At 35.6% G+C, this 21486-nt stretch overlaps 1 long non-coding RNA gene across 1 annotated transcript; it reads right to left on the bottom strand.

The window, feature by feature from the left end:
• Nucleotides 1-68: 68 nt before the first annotated feature.
• Nucleotides 69-21187, bottom strand: LOC134855654 (uncharacterized). The gene is made up of 3 exons (XR_010164524.1): nt 21000-21187; nt 18780-19115; nt 69-194 (listed from the first exon to the last, which is right to left on the bottom strand). It is a non-coding gene; the product is annotated as an uncharacterized LOC134855654 (long non-coding RNA).
• Between the last annotated feature and the right edge of the window lie 299 nt (nt 21188-21486).

The following is a 21486-nucleotide window of genomic DNA, read 5'->3' as shown; positions in this document are numbered from 1 at the left end:
TAATTCAACCAAATTGAAAGAGACCGACAATTTGTCGTCTGCAAAATATAAAACGTCAATTTTTTCGTCGCATGAAATGCAAACTATGTGATGCTCGGCCCACGTGAACTGATATTGAGGATGAATTAAGTTTGCTTGCAGTTCCACTGTGGATGATGTGTACCCAACAACTGACAGGCAGAGTTTTGTGCACGCTGAAATAATTATATGATTTACCATTCAAATAAAAAGAATCAAGCTTGATTTATCATTTCAAATCTGACCCGTATTGAGAAGAATTGGATTGCAGAGAAAATTAAAAAGATAAGGTAGCAGCTACCTAAATTGAACCGATTTTAATTGATTTAAAATCTAATTAGTTTGATACAAGAACGTAGTATAAAAACCACTTCAGTCGATTCTTAACAGGTTTTCTAGGCTATCAAACATTATTGAAACTTTTTTTTCTTTCAGTTGACGTTTCGTTTCAATGTTTGGTCTGAAAACAAACTACGAGCACTAAATTTTGCAATTTTTCTGCACCCAAAATGTATTTTTAAATGTAATTTTTAATATCAGTTGTTATTTGCCTAATAAAACTAGGCCTATAACGTTGAAAAAATTTCAAATTTGAAGATTTTTTGCAATGTAATGTTTTTCATTACCACGGGAACACTTAGAATTGCACAATCTGATACTGAAACTCTTAAATGCATTAGCTTTCGTGAAAGAACTCTCTCCACTGACTCTTGCTCTTTGTAAGTCTGATGGAGGTTTTTTTGGGAAAAAAAACAAAAAAAGTTAAATTAAATCAAACTTGGCGTGATTTTGATACATTTCACTACCTTGCATTATCCATCTAAACCGGTTTAAATGCCTTTTTAGGCAAAGAAAACAATTTTCTATCTATCGGGAAAATCCATTTAGTTCATTCTAGATCAATTCAGGTATCTTAATGGGCCATCGTATATCGGTTTCTACTCAGTATATTATTTTTATAAAACGGTTTAATTCGAATTCAAAATCAAGCTCTTCGGTGCGGGGATGTAAGGCCCTCAATCAGATTCATGTGAAACTTAGTTTTGCGATTCTAAGGCTTAGACTATTAATCAAGCCGACAGTAAGATTTGTGCGAAGAGTCACAAATCCGCTCTATAACAATTTAGAATGAACAGAATCGATTTTAATTCATTTCTAAAATGTTTTAAATCCAATTCAGACATTTTTGTGGTTTACATTTCATACGGATTTTAGTAGCAATAGAATGGCTTTAAATCACTTTAAGTTTAAGTCATGTTTTGTCGCTTTTTAGTAATAGACTCATTGGAATTGCACTCTGCAACTGGGACCTGACTAACATATCACTCAAACGGGACTTTAACCTTCAGTTGACCTGTTTTAACTGAAAAGGACAGCCAATCTTAATTCAATTAACTATGATTTCAATTTCTTTTATTTTTAGATTTAGTTAAACTACTAAAAAATTTTATTAAAGCGCATTAAAAAATCGATTCGAACCTCCTAGGAAATGCATCTTTTGACCAGACTAGCCTTAAAACCTTCCAATACCCGAAGCTATTGGACCGATCACTTTCATTTAGCGATCCTTGACAAAAAGCCTAGACATTGAAAATTTGAAATCATCATTTGTTTCAAAAATATCGAGTCCTGTCCTGGAACAAGCGACCAAGGAGGAAGAAAAAATGTCAGAAAGGAAAAAAAATGTAGAGAAGCCAAATGAACTAGCCGAAAAAAAAGAATCTTAGACGAGAAAAATTGTTCAGTGGGATGCGAAGACAAGGGGCAGAAAATATTGTCCACTTTGTTTTTAGTCCTCAGTGCAGGGCGGCGAAAATATTTTTACTCAGTAAACGCCCATGTAAAGATTTTATATATCTAAATTAATGATTTTTGGAAGTTTCTAGACAAAATTTTTACGAAACAGAAAAAACAGAGGATTTGAACTCTACAAAATCTTGAGTAAGAAAAAACGTGATAGGTAAATGTCAAAAAATTTATAGGAGCAATTACCAATCTGTCCAGAACTTGTGAAGTAGCAGAAAAAGAAGAACTGTAACGGATCTAAATGTGGCTATTTGCAGCATTAAAAACTGTCATTTCCAAGGAGATATTTTATCTGCAAGCTGATGCTCTCCGAATTGTTAGACCTTAAAAGGCTTCGCAAACCATTCAAAACTCGCAAAAACGCTTTAAATAATAACTTTTTTTTAGTTTCTAAAAAAAGAATCAAGGCTGACTATTGGAAAACCAATGGTTGCACGAAATGAGGAAACCATTTTATCAAAGGTGAATTGAACGCATTTCCAGCAAAAGACATTAATCGTAAAATATGTAAAGATGAAGACAGTTCGGCAAAATGTGCAAATGTTAATACTGTAAAGAACAATTCCGATGTTAATATTCAGAATTGTACAAACAAGGAAAGTCCATTCTACTTTGAAGTACCTCAAGAGAATAGACAAATCTCAACAATTCAGGGTGTCATTAACGCCTGGAGCGAGTCCAGCTGAAGCTTATACGATGACAACGACTACTCAGGCTTAAGCATTTGCATTATTTGTAGCAAAAACGGCCTCAAAAAGAAAACACTTATGAGCATTGGCTCGCGAGAAGACTCAGTTGTACATACGAACATTCTTCTATAGACAGTCAGCCCCGTCAGCTTTTCAAAAGCCAATGGATTTCACAAAATAAATTGAAAGATTTTCGGCTGAAGATATTCCCATAACAACAGTAGAAACAAATACCACATGGTTAGGTCTGCATTCAATGGTTGGCGTCATCCAATGGTCCAATGGTTGGATCTGAAACGAAACTTCGTTCTTCGTAAGCTCCTGTAAGATACACACCCTGGGGAAGGACAACTTGCTAGATTACAAATTTGAGTGACTCAAAAAAGATGTCATAGACAACGCAGCAGTGTTGCTCAATTCATAAAGCAGAGTAGTTTGTTTTATTTGATCTAATATCCAACGTGTACGAATCCTTTGAAGAGGTTTTTTATTCGACTGGATAATTTCCAGAACAACAAAAAATACACAACTTCACGTACCCCCTAAGCCAGTGCAAATAATATGTAAACAATTGCCAATACATATTATGAAATGAGTTAATGGTGAACTAAAAAATCGCAAGAATCTAACAGACACACCGAGAAATTAGATACACGCAAAAAAAAACATTTGTATAATACCAGTTGTTACTATTTGAAAAAATGAGGCGGCATGAAGCTAGCGTTCGAATGTTAAGTTTTAAAAACCATATATCCAATATCCACTAATCTATATCAAATATCTGATATCCACGAGCTCATTGAAATGTAGCACTTCAGTTTTCTTCAAAGTCCAATCATGAACTTTGGTTTATTAAGCTGGATCGCAGAAAAGCACACAGTCAGTTGCCACTATGCGAGAAAACGAAAAACCTTTGCAAAGTTAGCTAAGTTGGTGGTGAAATTACAGGAACTTATAAATTCTTAATAATATTTTTTCAGGCGACACGAATTCTCTTTTAAACGCCAGCTGTTATATTGACAACATTTTAGTTGCCTCCACAGGGAATTTCATCGATTACAGAGAAATCGCTCCTAAAATCCTACGAATTTCGGACAACAACACCATGGCAGTTAAAAAGGAGAAAATCTGTTTTTTTTTTTAAATCAATAGAATGGCTCGGTTTTAGTTTTTTTTGATTGAGGAAAAAACATTGGTAGAAAATACTGTCGCAATGAAAACTATAACTAACTCGTTTGAAATTAAGATCCTTCACTGCCCACAATAATCAGTATACTAGATTTTTGTCAAATTTTTCAAAATTATACTCGCCGTTAAGACCCCGTTAAACGAGAATTCTTTTGAAAAATGGTTGAACCACACTAATTAAGGTTAGAAAAAAAAATGGGAAATTATCGAAATCACAGAAAATCAATACTTCCATAATGCGAGAAAAACAAGATTCAAAACAGACGCGTCACATAAAAGATGGAAGCCACATTTGAACAATTCCTTCGAAACAAATGGTTAACAAGAAAGTTCTTTTCTTAATTCCCTACTACTCAGAAAAATAACAACGATTGCCGGTTGCGGCGCAAGTTGCGTAAAATGTCTCGACCTTAGTCTTAAAAATACAAAAACGTTCTTTTTTTTCAAATTATTGTCGTTTTTTTTTGGCGTGGTGTGATTAAAAGAGCAGACCAAAAACTAGCAATTAGGTATTTTCGACAGCCATAGTAAAACAAACAAATCGAAAACAATTTTGTAGAAAATTACAAGGAAAACGAAAAAAAATAATCGAAAAAAAATGTGCAGTTTTTTATATTTTTGAAAAATTTGATTCCAAAAAGGCGCTAAAGTAAACTAAACTTACTAAAGTAAGACTATTATACCTTTTAAATTAAGCTATTACCAGCTTTCAAGCATTTAAAGGTCTAAATTAGACTGCTCGTTCGCTTTATTTGCTCGAATTAGGACGAATAATCGAAAATTTCAAACCGGATTTTCTGGACGCCGGAAAAAAATTTTTTTGAAGTTTTAATTGTGGTTCGAATCACGAGTGTAAGAGCTTTGATATGATGTATCACTCAACCCGATCCGATCATTATTTCTGATAACATATTTTGCTTGGAAAACAAAAAAACTATAACACAAAAAAAACCAAAACAACCCGAATACAGAGTTTTTCCCCATTTTCAACGGTCGGATCAAACCCTGACAAACAAACCAAAATTGTTGGGCGTTGTATGGGCATCTGAAAGGTTTTAAAACTAAGTTGATGGCTCACAATACGTTAAAATAGTCTGCCACAAATGTCCTGTCTGTATTCTCTGCAAATCAAGTCAACAAAAGCGATTATTGAAATTATCAAATTACTACTCTAAAAAATTAATTACTCACAAAAACTTCCTAATCACTCAGTCAAAACTTACAAATCTGATCAGTTTTTATACGTCTCTTTGTTCACTAAACATTTTATTTTAAGGGTTGTTTATTCCCCGTTTTACTGCATGGTAATATGGTAACCTTAGTACTGTCATAAAAAAATTGTTTCAAATGAATAGGGAATTTACTTTAACCGCGTTTCCTTCCTAAATACATGAGTAAACACCCATCCTCATAAACATTTCACTCCTTACTATGAAGGATACGGGTGCCGAGGTAAAATCTTTAAAGTACCATAATGCAATAAGTAGACAGGGTAACGCTACATGATGAGCCACGACGTCTAATGAGAGTTGTTATTTTTAAGACTAATGACTTAATCTTTTTTCGTTTTTTAAGGTGTAGGATGTGACCAAAGCAAGTGAGGGTGTGTATAGACGTTGCTTGCAATACTGTCAATTCTGGTGTTGGCAGTAATTCTGTACAAACTAATGTAAAGTTGAGTACACTTCACTAAAAATTTAATCCAAAAACACGACTCTAGACTGAATTACTTTGCATTTAACTGCTTAAAGTTTGACTTTTGTTAGTGGTTTTTGTTTTTTTTCTTATTTCAAATGGGGCTCGATAAACAAATGTTAAGAGGTAAAGTTTAAAAAAGATAATATATAGTTGTTGTAATTGATTAATAAGTTAAGAATCTCAAAAGGATATGGAACATTGTGAAAACTTTGTGTAGCCTGAAAATGTCCACTTGCACATTTCTTAATTGTGTCCGTTTTACATGTATCAACAGTATGAACCACCTAATAGCAATAGATATCGCGGAACAGTTTGTGTTCAGCGATGGCTGCAGATTTTGAAGAAAAGTTTCAAAATATAATGAAAACTAAGTTTTTAACGCGTCCCTAAAAACTGGGAGAAATTTATTGTACTACAGATGGTTGCAACTCTGATTATCGATACATTACACTTGATAAATAACTTAAATATACGAATACTTGGAGCGGTGCTGGAGCGGTGTTTGTTCATCTGTGTATTGTGTTGAAAGGACAGTTTTCTGTTGCTAAAATTCACAAGATGCGCGTAAATCTTACACCATCAACTGATCACAAGGTAGAAACGACAGGGATGGGTTTTTTCGTTTTCAAAGGATTTGTTCCTGAATATTATGCGTTGGATTCTTCAAACATTCTTTTTAATTTTATTCGAATGAGTTGGTTTGCACAAGAATTGGCAAAGGGCGAATTTGCCTTGGTTTCGCCCGGCGAGTACTGTTGTTTTCCTGCAGAATGTAGTTACATGTGTGTTATTCGGAAAGGAAAATACAAGTGTTCTGATTTATAGTTGTCAGTTCAAGGCGCCTCTTGTCCTTCAAATACAAAATTTTTTTCAGTGCTGTGAAAATTTGGCGATACTGCTGGCTTTGGGAAAAATAAAAAAGCAAAATCTGTATCTCTAAGTTCTTCATTTGCACCAGCCGAATCGTTGAAGTCACAAATAGGAGGTACCAGTTAATCGGTTTCATTGGGTTACTCCGCCTGAATTGCTGGAATCACGCTCTAGTTCTGCTGAATGGTTTCAGGAACTTCTTGAATTTGACGTTGGTGTGACAGTGGTGCAGTAAATCGAGCTTGCGGAAGTGTTGTTGCAACTGGTTGAGGTGCATTTCCTCCGAATGTCCACTGAATATTAGGAACATCGGGCGTTGAAACGTCAAGCTCCTGTGTCACGTCCAAGACTGACGTCGACGTTTGGAAGTTGAGAACCGATTAGTGCGGGCTCACCTCTGTATTGGCAGAGCAAAGGATCAGCCACGAAGTTTTTCTCATCGAATACTGATAGATCTTCAACTGGTGATTGAGGCTCAAAGCGCTTCAGTCGCATCCGATGAACTACTGGTGTGTGATTTGTTCCTCATCTTTCTCATCAAGTAATTGGATGTAACATAAAACTTTTCAATTCTAAACACGACCAACTAATTTAAAACGGTTTTGAGGCAAATTCTGATCGCGTGCATTCTGATTCATCCGCATTATCAGTTCACGTGGGCTGAGCATCACATAGTTTGCATTTCATGCGACGAAAAAATTGACGTTTTATATTTTGCAGACGACAAATTGTCGGTCTCTTTCAATTTGGTTGAATTAGAAGCTGGTACATTCTACTTTTTGACAATATTTGCTCATTACACTCAATTACCTCCGGATTATCCAAACTCTCGGATCGAAAAGAATCTTCGAATCTGCACGGGTAAGACCATAACCATCAAATTCAAAAGCAAAAATTGATAACTGATTTATCAAAGAAATCAAATGTTTCAGGTCTGACGGAACCTTTGCTATCTGTGATTGATGTAGATTCAGAGCCCGGAGCACCAATATTTGATACCGGTTCTTTGATGAAACTGGCGAGCATTTGATTTTTCATCAAAATAACTTCTGGATTTATAAAAACTTGTGATTATGTTTTATGAACTAATACACCTTTATGATCGCGATTAAAATCAAACTAGGTGCTTGCGTAGAAAATATTGAGTTTGTGAACCTAAAGAATGTTGGTTTTATGGGCTCACGACCGTGAAATAATAGCGAAGGTGTTCATCCTATTGTTGTGTAGTATGATGTGTTATGTTTGGAACAACTCAGTATTTTGATGCCAGTCTATCAATTTTTTTGAAATTTCATTTTAGAGAATGCGTTTTAAAGCTCCAAGTGAACAATCAATAAGTCCTAAAATTTGTGGAAGCTTCAATTTGTTGTGTTTTCATTCATTTTCTAATAGCATTGCTTATTCATGCATCATTTGTGCGGTAGAATGGGTTGCTAAATCTGCTAAAATCTTTGCAGGTAAGTAGGTGTGCTTAGACGAGACCAACGTTTTTGCTGCAATTTTGCGGTAGGATCTTTCAAAGGAACCGCAAAGAGATACTTTGTAAAAACATCTATAGCTGTTAGTTTGTACGCAAAAATAGATGATTGAAATGGTCCGACTAAGTCTACCTGTAACACTTAGCCCGGAAACGAATGACGACTAGATAATCCCAGCAAAGCGCTGTGAGTCGACTGTTCAGAGAACAAATTGTTCGAAGAAATGTCAAACCGTTGATTGCGTACATAACTAAGCAAAGTCCAGTAAAAACAGAATTACTTTAAAAAGCGTTCGGCCTGTTTTAGAGAAAAATTGACGATATATGATGCAAATTTCATGTTTCAGATGTGTCAATTGTTTCGCATAGTTTTTTTGTTCGAGTGTCGCAATAGATACATTAAACACGTGTGATAAACAACCTTTAGTGTATCAAACTGCTAGTCGCCATATATCATTGTACGCAGTTCAACTGAACCACATAACCCAAATTTCTGTCACTGTTGAAAATTAGCTAAATTTATTGTGACCCTTATATTAAAGCTGCAAAAATTTAACGCTAGGTTATCTACTATCAAAAATGCAAAACTGAAGTCAAGTTTCTAGGTCATAACATATGTTATTATGTGAAGTCAAAGTAGTATAAAAATATAGAAAACACTGTTTTGAATATTTTTGTATTATGTAAAGTTTTGTATAATTTTGGAGTCACAAGTCGAGAATAATTTATCCTAAAGAAGTTGTTCCATACATCGAGCCGCCCATTTTCTGAACCTGTTTTTGCTTTAGTCACATCCTAAACCTTGAAAAACTAAATTAGACAGAGTCACTAGTCTAACATATAACAAAAGTTGACTAAACAAGTGGCTGGTCGAAGATGACTAGAAACTTAAGGTCCAGATTTGCATAAAATATTTAAGCAAAAACGCTGTTTGCCTCACATTTTAAACAGGTATCTTTATATTTTTTTACTTTTATGAATTTTTACACTTTCTAATACTTGATATTTAGATTCATTTGGTTGCTTAATGTTATTTCTAATTGCCCTTTTTGAATTTTTTTATTTTCAAGTAACTAGGCAAGTTTTTCAGTTTAGCATGTAAGCAGCTTCGTGATAATTTAATTGTTGTAAATTCCAATTTATAGTTAGCCTCATTTTGCCGTTGCAAAAAAAGTTAGGGAAAAGAAAGAGAGATCCTAAACTGATGTTAAATTCGGCTCTGCGAATGCCATTTGTGACTGTCTCAGAGATTTGTGGAGTAAGAAGAAGAAAGTCGGCTAGGTTTATGTTTGTAGTCTTGATGCTTTGTGGCTGCAACTATGCCAAAAGTTGTTGTTGGTTAGGGTGTTGCTGGCTTTGTGTTATATTGCTTCTGTCTGACTCTAATACATTTGTTCTTTGAGATCATTGTCTCCTTCTCGAAATCTTTTGCTTCTTGCAGCGGTTCCAATGCATCGTAAACTTATAGTCCATAACCTTGATTTTTTTTAAATCTTAAGTTTGAGAATAAGATTATCTCGCGAATGTTTTGTAACCTACGTCTTAATTAATCTCGAACTTTTTGTTGACACTTCAGCTAATTGGATTATTTTTATGAAAGGTGGCAATTTTTTTTCTTATGTTGGGTCAAAAGCAAGCTTTTGACTGTGATAAGACGTATGCGTTGAAGTTCATCGCTGTCGTTAAACGTTGAGGCTGAAAAATTTCGTGGTATATGTCAAATGTGTTGTTCAAAACTTTAGTTATTTTCGTCGGCTGGCTAAGTTTCGATTCTGTCATTAGTCTCAAACGGCATGTCATTTGTTTGTTTGTTCTGCAAAACGTTTTGGTTGAAGAATTTCATGGTATTCGTAACAAAATGTATGTTCTATTTAGGGGTATTTTGATTGAAATCAGTGATTTTTTCTTCTGGTTTTGCTTTGCTGCCAAGTCACTCGAGGTTCTGCTTGGGTCTTCACTGCAGTTTTGTTGTCTGTTCTTAGTACGAGGCTTTTTGTTTTTTGTTGCTCAACTTGGGGAAGGTGATGAGGATCAAGTGCTCGTTTTTTCTACCACTGAAACTAAGTTTGCTGATTTCAGCTGTGTGGGGTTGAAGTCATCCTTGATAGGAAACGTTACGAAGATCAAGTGCTCTATAAAATTTTCCGAGAGAATGAATTGTGTCATCCCCTATAACGAGGAACTGTTTGCTGTGTTTTATGTCTTCTAGTTCCAGAAACCTGTGCTGTTTTGAGTGATATACAACTGTTGGTACTTACACGTCGATGATCTTGTCGTTGTAATAAGAAACGTAGTGTGCTAGTAAAAAGTGTGTTCTTTTGCCTGGCTAGATAATTTTATAATTTTGGCTTTTGTTTGGTGTTGAACTGTGAGCGCTGTTGTTCTCGATTGTCGTGTACTGTTAAAACATGAAACCGCTCCAATTGTTTCACGATTGGCAGTGTTTCCGTCGATCATTTGCTCGAAAACATTGATGCTGGATGGTGGTTATATCTGCCAAAGTGGCATGGGTTTTGGGAACGCTGTTTCGTTTTTTAACTTTTTTTGTTGCAAAGGCTAGTTTTTTGATAGTCGAGATCCCTTGGCGTATCGAGGTCGTGAAAGTCCTTAGTGTAAATAGCTCAAGCCACGGCTAGTCTGTTGCTGTTGCATGGGTGGTTACTAGTCGCATGCTGATGCGAACTGTATTTTCCAATCGTTGAAGGCAAAGCAGTTAGGCAGCTCGTTGATATGGGTATGATTCGCGCCCATTAAAGCTGCTGCTAGTGTTAAATTTTGCCGACACCATATTTTAGTGATGAGTGACGAAAAGTCCGTATACGAATCAATGAGATCGATTGATGGCTGCTTGAATTTCTTGATTTGGTCAACGAAGCTATTGCTGATGATTAATGGCCATCCGTGTTTCGTATCATAGTCATCGAAGAACTGCGTTGTACTTTTTGTTGTTAAAAGTGAATCCACAGATGGTAAGTTGGCTTTTCCTGTTGTCAATATCCACAGATGGGTAAATTTTTCAGTGTCGGAGGTTGGGCATTTTTGGGTCCATTTTATTGTGAAGCAATTGATCAGTGAAATCTTGTAAGAAGAAGAAAGTAGTAAGAGTAAGAAGAAGAAAGTCGGCTAGGTTTATGTTTGTAGTCTTGATGCTTTGTGGCTGCAACTATGCCAAAAGTTGTTGTTGGTTAGGGTGTTGCTGGCTTTGTGTTATATTGCTTCTGTCTGACTCTAATACATTTGTTCTTTGAGATCATTGTCTCCTTCTCGAAATCTTTTGCTTCTTGCAGCGGTTCCAATGCATCGTAAACTTATAGTCCATAACCTTGATTTTTTTTAAATCTTAAGTTTGAGAATAAGATTATCTCGCGAATGTTTTGTAACCTACGTCTTAATTAATCTCGAACTTTTTGTTGACACTTCAGCTAATTGGATTATTTTTATGAAAGGTGGCAATTTTTTTTCTTATGTTGGGTCAAAAGCAAGCTTTTGACTGTGATAAGACGTATGCGTTGAAGTTCATCGCTGTCGTTAAACGTTGAGGCTGAAAAATTTCGTGGTAGATGTCAAATGTGTTGTTCAAAACTTTAGTTATTTTCGTCGGCTGGCTAAGTTTCGATTCTGTCATTAGTCTCAAACGGCATGTCATTTGTTTGTTTGTTCTGCAAAACGTTTTGGTTGAAGAATTTCATGGTATTCGTAACAAAATGTATGTTCTATTTAGGGGTATTTTGATTGAAATCAGTGATTTTTTCTTCTGGTTTTGCTTTGCTGCCAAGTCACTCGAGGTTCTGCTTGGGTCTTCACTGCAGTTTTGTTGTCTGTTCTTAGTACGAGGCTTTTTGTTTTTTGTTGCTCAACTTGGGGAAGGTGATGAGGATCAAGTGCTCGTTTTTTCTACCACTGAAACTAAGTTTGCTGATTTCAGCTGTGTGGGGTTGAAGTCATCCTTGATAGGAAACGTTTCGAAGATCAAGTGCTCTATAAAATTTTCCGAGAGAATGAATTGTGTCATCCCCTATAACGAGGAACTGTTTGCTGTGTTTTATGTCTTCTAGTTCCAGAAACCTGTGCTGTTTTGAGTGATATACAACTGTTGGTACTTACACGTCGATGATCTTGTCGTTGTAATAAGAAACGTAGTGTGCTAGTAAAAAGTGTGTTCTTTTGCCTGGCTAGATAATTTTATAATTTTGGCTTTTGTTTGGTGTTGAACTGTGAGCGCTGTTGTTCTCGATTGTCGTGTACTGTTAAAACATGAAACCGCTCCAATTGTTTCACGATTGGCAGTGTTTCCGTCGATCATTTGCTCGAAAACATTGATGCTGGATGGTGGTTATATCTGCCAAAGTGGCATGGGTTTTGGGAACGCTGTTTCGTTTTTTAACTTTTTTTGTTGCAAAGGCTAGTTTTTTGATAGTCGAGATCCCTTGGCGTATCGAGGTCGTGAAAGTCCTTAGTGTAAATAGCTCAAGCCACGGCTAATCTGTTGCTGTTGCATGGGTGGTTACTAGTCGCATGCTGATGCGAACTGTATTTTCCAATCGTTGAAGGCAAAGCAGTAAGGCAGCTCGTTGATATGGGTATGATTCGCGCCCATTAAAGCTGCTGCTAGTGTTAAATTTTGCCGACACCATATTTTAGTGATGAGTGACGAAAAGTCCGTATACGAATCAATGAGATCGATTGATGGCTGCTTGAATTTCTTGATTTGGTCAACGAAGCTATTGCTGATGATTAATGGCCATCCGTGTTTCGTATCATAGTCATCGAAGAACTGCGTTGTACTTTTTGTTGTTAAAAGCGAATCCACAGATGGTAAGTTGGCTTTTCCTGTTGTCAATATCCACAGATGGGTAAATTTTTCAGTGTCGGAGGTTGGGCATTTTTGGGTCCATTTTATTGTGAAGCAATTGATCAGTGAAATCTTGATCTTTGTTTGTTGTGTCATCTGGCTCCAACGTTTTTTTGAACTCATTTGATTATTTGGTCAACCAAAAAAGATTTTGGTTTCTGCGTTGAACTCTGAGTGTTTGTTCAAGGGAAGGCTGTAGATGTTGGCAAAGGATTGCAAATTGTGAGTTTTTAACTTGATGTTGATTTTTTAGAAAATTTGAACCTGGCGGTCCAATAAGGTGTCCATGGTGGCTGCATTGTCGGGTCTGATATTGCTGAAGATCACTGCAACTTGTCATTATATTTGTAGTTTGCTTTGGCTGTCCAAATATATCAATGTTGCATGGATGCATGGTATGTTGCTGCACTAGCATGTTGTTCACTGCTGCTTGGCTAAGTTGGTTTTTTAAAAGGTTTGATTTGTTGGTACGAAAATTTCTGAAGTTGTAATTTTCTTTATTGTTTTTTTTTTCTTTCGTAGCATCTGTTTAGAGAATCTTGATGTCGTCGTGTTCACCTTTTTCCTCTGTACTGACGTGTTCAGTTGGGTGGTTTATAAAGTAGGTAGTGGCGTCCTCTGAAAATTGAGACTTTTCTTTTTCTCAGCCGTTTAATCTAAAATGATATTAGCTGTGAATTTTTGTAACCGTTTGAACAGGCGCTCTTGTGGGACGACGAGCAGTTATCTCTGGGCGTGGAACATTTTGTTTGGCATCGCTAGCTCGCCATAGCTGCTCGTCGTGTTCGTTGCAGTTGTCGTAGATGTCGCATTCAGTGGTAGTTTTGTTTGTTAGTTTCTGTGGAAGCCTGTGTTTATTTGTTTTTGTCTTGATTAGCTAGAATTAAACTTCAAAGGAACAAAATGAGTTGAACAACGTTGCGGTTACTTCAGTCTTCTACCGCCGTAATATCCATTCTCGAAGAATGTTTTGCTTGATATCTTGTCTCAGAAATGAATATACTTTTTACAAAAACAGGATAAGATTTTTGGTTTTTCAGCAACTGATAATTAAGCTGCTATCTTGTTGGTGTAAATTTCTATGATATGATTTGAGTTTTAGTCAAATTTTTTTCTGGGCTACTCTTAGCTAGTTTTGTAGCCCAATTCTTGTTCATATAAATGCTTCTTGCCATGTCAGTTACTTTGATCTGATGCAGGAAAATGGCAATTATTCAGAACTCTTTTTACCGTTTAATTATAAAGTATAGAACTTCAACTTTTGTTGGGTGGTTTATAAAGTAGGTAGTGGCGTCCTCTGAAAATTGAGACTTTTCTTTTTCTCAGCCGTTTAATCTAAAATGATATTAGCTGTGAATTTTTGTAACCGTTTGAACAGGCGCTCTTGTGGGACGACGAGCAGTTATCTCTGGGCGTGGAACATTTTGTTTGGCATCGCTAGCTCGCCATAGCTGCTCGTCGTGTTCGTTGCAGTTGTCGTAGATGTCGCATTCAGTGGTAGTTTTGTTTGTTAGTTTCTGTGGAAGCCTGTGTTTATTTGTTTTTGTCTTGATTAGCTAGAATTAAACTTCAAAGGAACAAAATGAGTTGAACAACGTTGCGGTTACTTCAGTCTTCTACCGCCGTAATATCCATTCTCGAAGAATGTTTTGCTTGATATCTTGTCTCAGAAATGAATATACTTTTTACAAAAACAGGATAAGATTTTTGGTTTTTCAGCAACTGATAATTAAGCTGCTATCTTGTTGGTGTAAATTTCTATGATATGATTTGAGTTTTAGTCAAATTTTTTTCTGGGCTACTCTTAGCTAGTTTTGTAGCCCAATTCTTGTTCATATAAATGCTTCTTGCCATGTCAGTTACTTTGATCTGATGCAGGAAAATGGCAATTATTCAGAACTCTTTTTACCGTTTAATTATAAAGTATAGAACTTCAACTTTTGACTAAAAACCTAATTAAAACGTTAACTTTTCTTTCAATTGTTGAGCAATAGAAATTAATACTAGCCCACTTTTTGTTTTGAAGACACTTACGGAAAATTTGAGCCTGGCTGGGTTTTTTCGGCTGAAAATTTCCCAAGTTTTAACCAGCCATCTCCGAACCTTTTTTCGCATATTCTAAACTTAGTTATGTCCTTTTGAAGCGTAGGAGACAAACTGTTTTTCTAAAATTCTGAATGTGTTACCTATAGACAAAATTTGAATGGATTGCCGAACTTGTAAAACAGGAAACTTTTGCTGGAATCTATTAAACACAAAAAAAAGAAAAATACTATAGCTTGATTTAAGAATTTAAGCTTGTTTGCTTATCTAAACGTGGGCATCACTATTTAAACAAATTGCCCTTTCAAACAACAGTATTGCTTGATTCAATAATTAAAGCTTGTTTGCGTATCTAAATGAGGGCATCACAGTTCAAAACTAATTTTTGATGCTTGCTTGCATTTTTTCATCTAAATCTTTATAGTCCAGGTTAATTGACCTTCCAGAATTGAAGTTCCTGGGATGAAAATCGATTAAAATTGAGTGTTTTTGGCAGTGACTATAAAAATTAGAACTAAGACATTATAGTTGATTTGAAATGGATTATATTGCTGTTATTGAGGAAGCTTTGAAATTTATTGCATGACAAATATAATCGATATTTCTTCAATTTTATAGATAAAGATAATGAAACTCCACGTTAATGAGATGCAAATTTTAACGCACAGTAAGTCGTTTGCAGGTTTTAAGCTATAGTTGGTTAATAATTGGTTTGTTACTCATTTTATAATACTCAATTTTGTTGTTTTTCAACAATTTTCCTACATTTTTCGAAAACTTGCTGGGGGAAGGTCTGAAAATTGGAGATGGACAACGTTTTGAGGTATATATGTTTGAAAATACTAATTTTGAGAAAAATAGCGCGCTGAAATTGAAACATTGCAATTTGTAAGGAAAGCTTTCTAACATTTCCCAAAATTTTCAAAAAAAAGTTGTTCGAAATAAAAATCAATTCAAATTTTTGAGGGGTTTCACGAATTACAACGCGGGATGGGAGTGGTGTTGGTTGGTTCTAGTGGAGAGAGGGTAGCTAGTTCTGTTTGGTAGGGGTTGATGTTGGGGTAAAATTAAATGGACAAATGTTGGGGGGAGGGGGTTTGAAGGGAAAGGGGGTTAGGGAGGTAAGTGGCCAACGTTGGGGGGAATAGAAACATTTTGAAATTTTAGAAAGTTTAGACTTAGAAATTGAGTACTCTATACTCGTTTTGCAAATACTCTTCTTATATCATTTGACAAATGCATATTTTCTGGTTAAACTTTGCGAGACGAGAAACGAAAAGAAAACTGGGGACAGCATCCATTTTCATTTATTTTAAATGAACTAAGTTATCTAGTTAATTTTAAACTTCAGAAAAACAATTGTATAAAAAATATTAATAAAATTGGGTTTTGAGCTATGGCTCAATGGGACGATGTCCCCGTACAAATAAATGAAACAAAGACGAGACACAATTAAAAAGAGAACTGTCTGTTGTGTAGTTGACACGAGCTGCAGGGGCATAGAATGCGCCAGAAGCAGGTGTCAACTTCCGAGTACAGAGTAAAAAAGTAGTTCCAGTAGAGAACAGTCAGTTGTCGCTTCAGGTTGGGGCTATCAAAGAACGAAATGTGCTCTTGCAGGTAGTTGACAAGTTAAGGAGTGCGGATCCAGAAGTTTTCATCTGTTTTTCTCAGGCGATTTTTGGTGATATTGAAGTAGTTGGACGCGCCACGCCGTGTGCCAGTGTCACTTGCGAATTATAGGGGTTTTCTCCACTAAAGGTCGTTTTTTCTTGGATAATTTGTGAAAGCAAAAGAATGTCGTGCAGTTCAGTGTAAAGAGAGATTGGAAGTATACCTAGTGTAGCGCGGTGACTTCTCCACATCTGATTATCCATTTTGCTGCTCTTCTTTGCACGCTTTCGAGTTTTTTCAAGTCTCCTTTGTTGTAGGAGGGCACTTGGCTACCATAAGTGAGTATTGGTACAATATATCCACAACATACAGAAAGTTTAGTTTGTCTCGGTGCTTTTTCTGAGGTGTTGCGTTTAATCGAGAATAATGCGTTCATTGATTTACTGCAGCGTTCTTTAGCATGTAGTGACCAATTAAGATTATTGCAAATGTTCAGGCCCAAGTCTTTTTCACGGGATTCTGCTGGTAGTTCTTTACCACATAAGCTGAGAGCGCCCTCGCCTCGGAAAGAAAGTATCTTGCATTTAATAGAGTTAAGCGACATCTTGTTAGTTGCAAACCATTCGGTTACTTTGTCGAGGTCTCTCTGTAGGTAAATACAGGAGTTGGAAAAATACTTTGAGTCATCGGCAAACACGTATGTTGAAGAATAGCAGATAGCATCGAGTAGGTCGTTAATATAAATGAGGAAGAGAAGAGGGCGCAGAATAGAGCACTGGAGAACTCCGCTTCTTATTATCGTGGAGCCTGAAATGGCACTGCCAATAACTGTTACCTGTCGCTTTTTCAAAATCAATATAGTAGGCATGGAGTTGTTCCACTTTGGCATCATCAAGAGAGGAGTAAATTTCGTCGACGAAGGAAAGCAGTTGTAGAACAGCCGAACGTTTGGCGCAAAAACCGAATTGGCAATTGCTAAGATATGGCCGAACATGTTCATACAATTGATTGAAATTGCACCTTTCAAACACTTTCGATAGAGCACTGATGAGAGTAATTGGTCGGTAGTTCTCTACATTTCTCTTATCTCCTTTTTTAAACATCGGAAAAGTCGAGCCACGCTTCCACGCAGAAGGATATTCTCCTTTATTTCAAAACGCGTTGAAAAGTGATGCGACTGATGGAGCTAGCTCTGCTGAGAGTTTTTTGAGGACTCTATTTGGTAGTCCGTCCGGTCCACAAGCTTTTCCTTATTTAAGCTTCACCATTAGTTCGCGGATGTTGTTTGTTTCAATTTTTACTTTGGAAAACTTTGGAACATGGTCTGCTGCGATCTCATTGACTGTGGAGGTACTCTTATTGTTGAAAACACTGCTGAAAAACTTATTGAATAAGTTTGCTTTCGATTCATCGTCTGTTGCTGTTTCACATTTGAGGCTTACACAGCTCGGAGTTCCACCACTTTTCTTCAAGCATCTGTAGTATTTCTGAATGTCTGAGAAGTTTCGTTGACCAGCTATATTCATTTCAAAATTTGCTTGGTCTGCTAGGGAGCCTTCGTGGATAGCCAGTTCAAGATTTTCAACTTTGAGTTTGTTACTGTCTGTTGGTTTTCGACTTTGCCGTTTTTGAGCAGTGGCTTTGTGTTTGATAAGATTCGAGGTTTCATTTAAAATCCAAGGAGGGAGTTTTCGTCTGTGTTTTGTGATTCTTGGAACAAATTTGCAACATTTTCGGTACATCCAGGTGTACCATGTATCTAACAGCACGTCCACGCGACTGGTTACAACCCAATTGATTACAATGCATTTCTTATTCCATTTGGTTGTTTGAAGTTAACAAGAGAATTGGTTTTTTTGTTAACATTTAGCCCACAAAAATCTAATATGAATAGATTCCTTTCAGTTTTCTTAGCTGAGGGTTTCTGAATAATAAAAACAGTCTTTTTTATAAACAGGTAAAAATGACAGAACTTAATTTGAAACAACCTAAAATTTAATAATTTTGATCAAGCTACTCGCATACTAAGCGTGTTTTTCCAATTAAGCAATGAGTGAATGCTGGAAAGCGGAACTAGAACCACGTTGAGCTGAAAATGCTGGATATCGTTGAGCCCATAATGGTCGAATGCGAACTGTTACAACTTCTAGGTTACAACACTTGTCGGCTGGGAAAAATGAAGGAGAACTTGGAGAAAACCATCTCTGAACTTACTGTATTGGGGTTGGCATAATCAATCAAAGAAGCTCAATTCTAGGTTTTTAGCGGGACTGGTATTTCAAAGATAAAAAATGGAGAAACCTCGAAATGTTTAGCGAAATACAATTTGCCTAACTCGGTCTTACTTTTTGTCATAAAGTTTAATTAGAAACAAATATAAGACAAACTGTTTTTGAGTTTGCTGTGATCATTCAATCAATATGAAACTTAATTAGTTTGGTACCACAGATGTTCTTTATGATATTGAAAAGATACAGTAAAAAAGTGATTTTACATAGAAATCAAACGTAACGATGTGTGTTACCTAAGCTAATCAAAACGAAGCTGGAGGTCTGGCCAAAATATGAAGGCGGCGATCGGTCGATGACATGAATAGTCAAGTTATATAGCAGGCTGGGCTCCAAAGTATGCAACACAACCCGAAAATATGTATCTGTGTATCCCCAATTTGAAGTAACTTTGTCGCTGCAATTTTCACCTGTTATCACCACCACACAATTCCAATTTAAACTCCTCTCGAAGGGTAAATGGATCCCCGAATCGACACCTTGCAATACAAGTATCGTCACAGAAGTAGAGTTTCTCTGTTCTTCATAAATATCAGTGTTAGAGGTTGCCAAGTTTATTGACGTCGCAAACCCTATAAAGAATAATTTGATGTTTGTTTGACTGCACAAAAACTTATTTTTTCTAATTTTTCAAAGTTGAGTAAAAAAAGGCAATACTTATCTGCAAATACCTTAATTTTAATTGCCATTTTTGTTTGCTGCACAAGCAGTGCTTTTTTTCCTTATTTAGTCAAAGCTGCGTAATTAATAACGGATGTCACTCTACCATCAACAACAAAAGTGTCACTCTACAATTTCGAAGAATAGTATAAGTGCCCTGAAAAGAGAAACTAAAATCAGATTCTAGTTTTTACCGGACTTTTAAAGACGTTTAGTTTGAGTTTCTTCATAATCTTTCTATGGATCGGAAGATTTTCAAAACAACGGAAGCTTTTTTTAGAACTCGCTGGCTGAACGAAAAAAAAATGTCGCCAAATTATTTGATAGAAATAAAATTTAAAAAATGATGGATTGATCAATCGGTTTTTTTTTCAAATCTAAGTACCGAACAATTGTATAACTGTTTAGGCATCAAAAACCAAAAAGAAAATCAAGATGTACAGAAAAAGTAAAGGATCATATTGATTAAAAAAACCTTAAGAAAATTTGGAGGATAAAACATCTTACTTGGCAGAAACATGGGGAAAAATATTTTATATTTCCTTGTTTCAATTATTAAGCGAGGCGGCGTTTAAATTAAAGTAGAAACCATAAGTTGATTCAGTCTCCCAGCTTTGCACGATTGTTTTAAAAGCTCTTGCTAACAAACTTCCGTTTTTTTTCCTATTGTTTTCTAGTTTTTTTTTCTACTACTTTGTTAATAAAATCAAGTTAATTTTTTCTGAACGCAATTTCAAGTAAACCTTACGTTAAGACAAATCGAAAGTTTTGTTCAAAAATTTTCCTTTCATACATTCAATGATCGAATTAATCAGCAGCAAGAAAAGCTCTACTATCTTTTTTAGTTTCGGTGTTTTTGAACGAAAACGAACAAAACTCATAGGAAACAACCGAATATGTTGCTTTCTTGCCAGAGGTTTGCCTTGTGTAACATGGGTAAAAATCCGGTTTTAAGAAGAGCTAGACATGCTTTAGTTCAATTCGGAAGTATTTGGTGTGGGGTAAAGAAGATCGTGTTACGTTTTCAGCATTAAGATAGTCTTAAGTTTATCAAATGAGCAGTTTACAAGGCGCAAAGAGCAGTCAAGATAGTGCCTAGAAATGTTGCGTAATAACACGTAGACTCCGGGTACAATTCCCACTCTACAAACTTCATTCAGAAAAAAAAACCACCCCAAGCGATTATGTCTTTCACTTTCATGAAAAACAAGAAAACTAAGACTGCACATATGAGGGCAAAACACTGATATTGTTTAAGGTCTTTTAAGATACTGATAAAAAAGTTTGCTTTAGGTCAGCAATTGAATCCCTTCTAACCAAAATCGAAAAGAATAAAACGAAGGTTTTTCAGAAATAAACTCTGAGAACAAAATTTATTAATCAAAACTTTTTCAATCAAATGGCAAAGCTCAAAACGATAATAAAGGTAGTTAAAGTAAAGGAAAACCAACCCCATATATATATCAAGATATCCGAGCCAATTTTATTTTTCGTTTTTCTAATACATGGCTAGAGGAGATTTCGCGGTAGGTTGATTCAGTTTTACAAAACATAAACATAAATAATGTTTCCTATTTATTCCATCCCAACACGCTCTATATTGTAGAAGAGGATAAATTTTTTGCTTGTTTTGCGTCTGTAAAAGAAATCTATATGGCGCGATAATTGTCTCAAGATAATCAAATTAGTATAGAAATTTGGAAAACAAGGTCGTCATATTATATATTTTTTAAAATAGAGCCCAGGACAAAATTAATTTCTGATGGTAATTGATCTAACAAAAAAAAAGTGCTTACCTGCTTTAACAATAGGGACTGAAAGAAAGCAAAATAAGAATAGATAACCCATGGCTTCGACTATCAAAATAATCAATTTGGGACGAGAAACTTTCCGTGAAAAAACGGTGTCTTAAAATTTCACTTTGTAAAAATGGGACATTTAAAATCATATAGAAGCCACTGTTTGCACATTTTAAAAATATCAAGGCGTGTAATAACAAAGAAGACTACAACTCAACTATGATTTATTTTTAATAGATTCAAAATATGTTCAGCTCGTTTTTTGTTGCAGAGAATATTCAATAAGACTTTGTCATACGAAGTAAAAACAATTGACTAAAACAGAAAAATAAAAATTCATTGAGTTGAGGTAAACGCAAAAACAATACTTTTCAAACATTTTCTTTTGGAAACTGAAATAATAGATCATCAAGAGTATTTGATGACACTCAATAGCTTGCACAGTTTCTACTGCACAGTATACTGAGTTTGCCTCTGAACAAAT

This window comes from Symsagittifera roscoffensis, chromosome 10 (genome assembly GCF_963678635.1).
Source record: "Symsagittifera roscoffensis chromosome 10, txSymRosc1.1, whole genome shotgun sequence".
Lineage (NCBI taxonomy): Eukaryota > Metazoa > Xenacoelomorpha > Acoela > Convolutidae > Symsagittifera > Symsagittifera roscoffensis.
The sequence above is the reverse complement of the archived record's forward strand: the minus strand, read 5'-3'. Positions and strand labels throughout refer to the sequence as shown.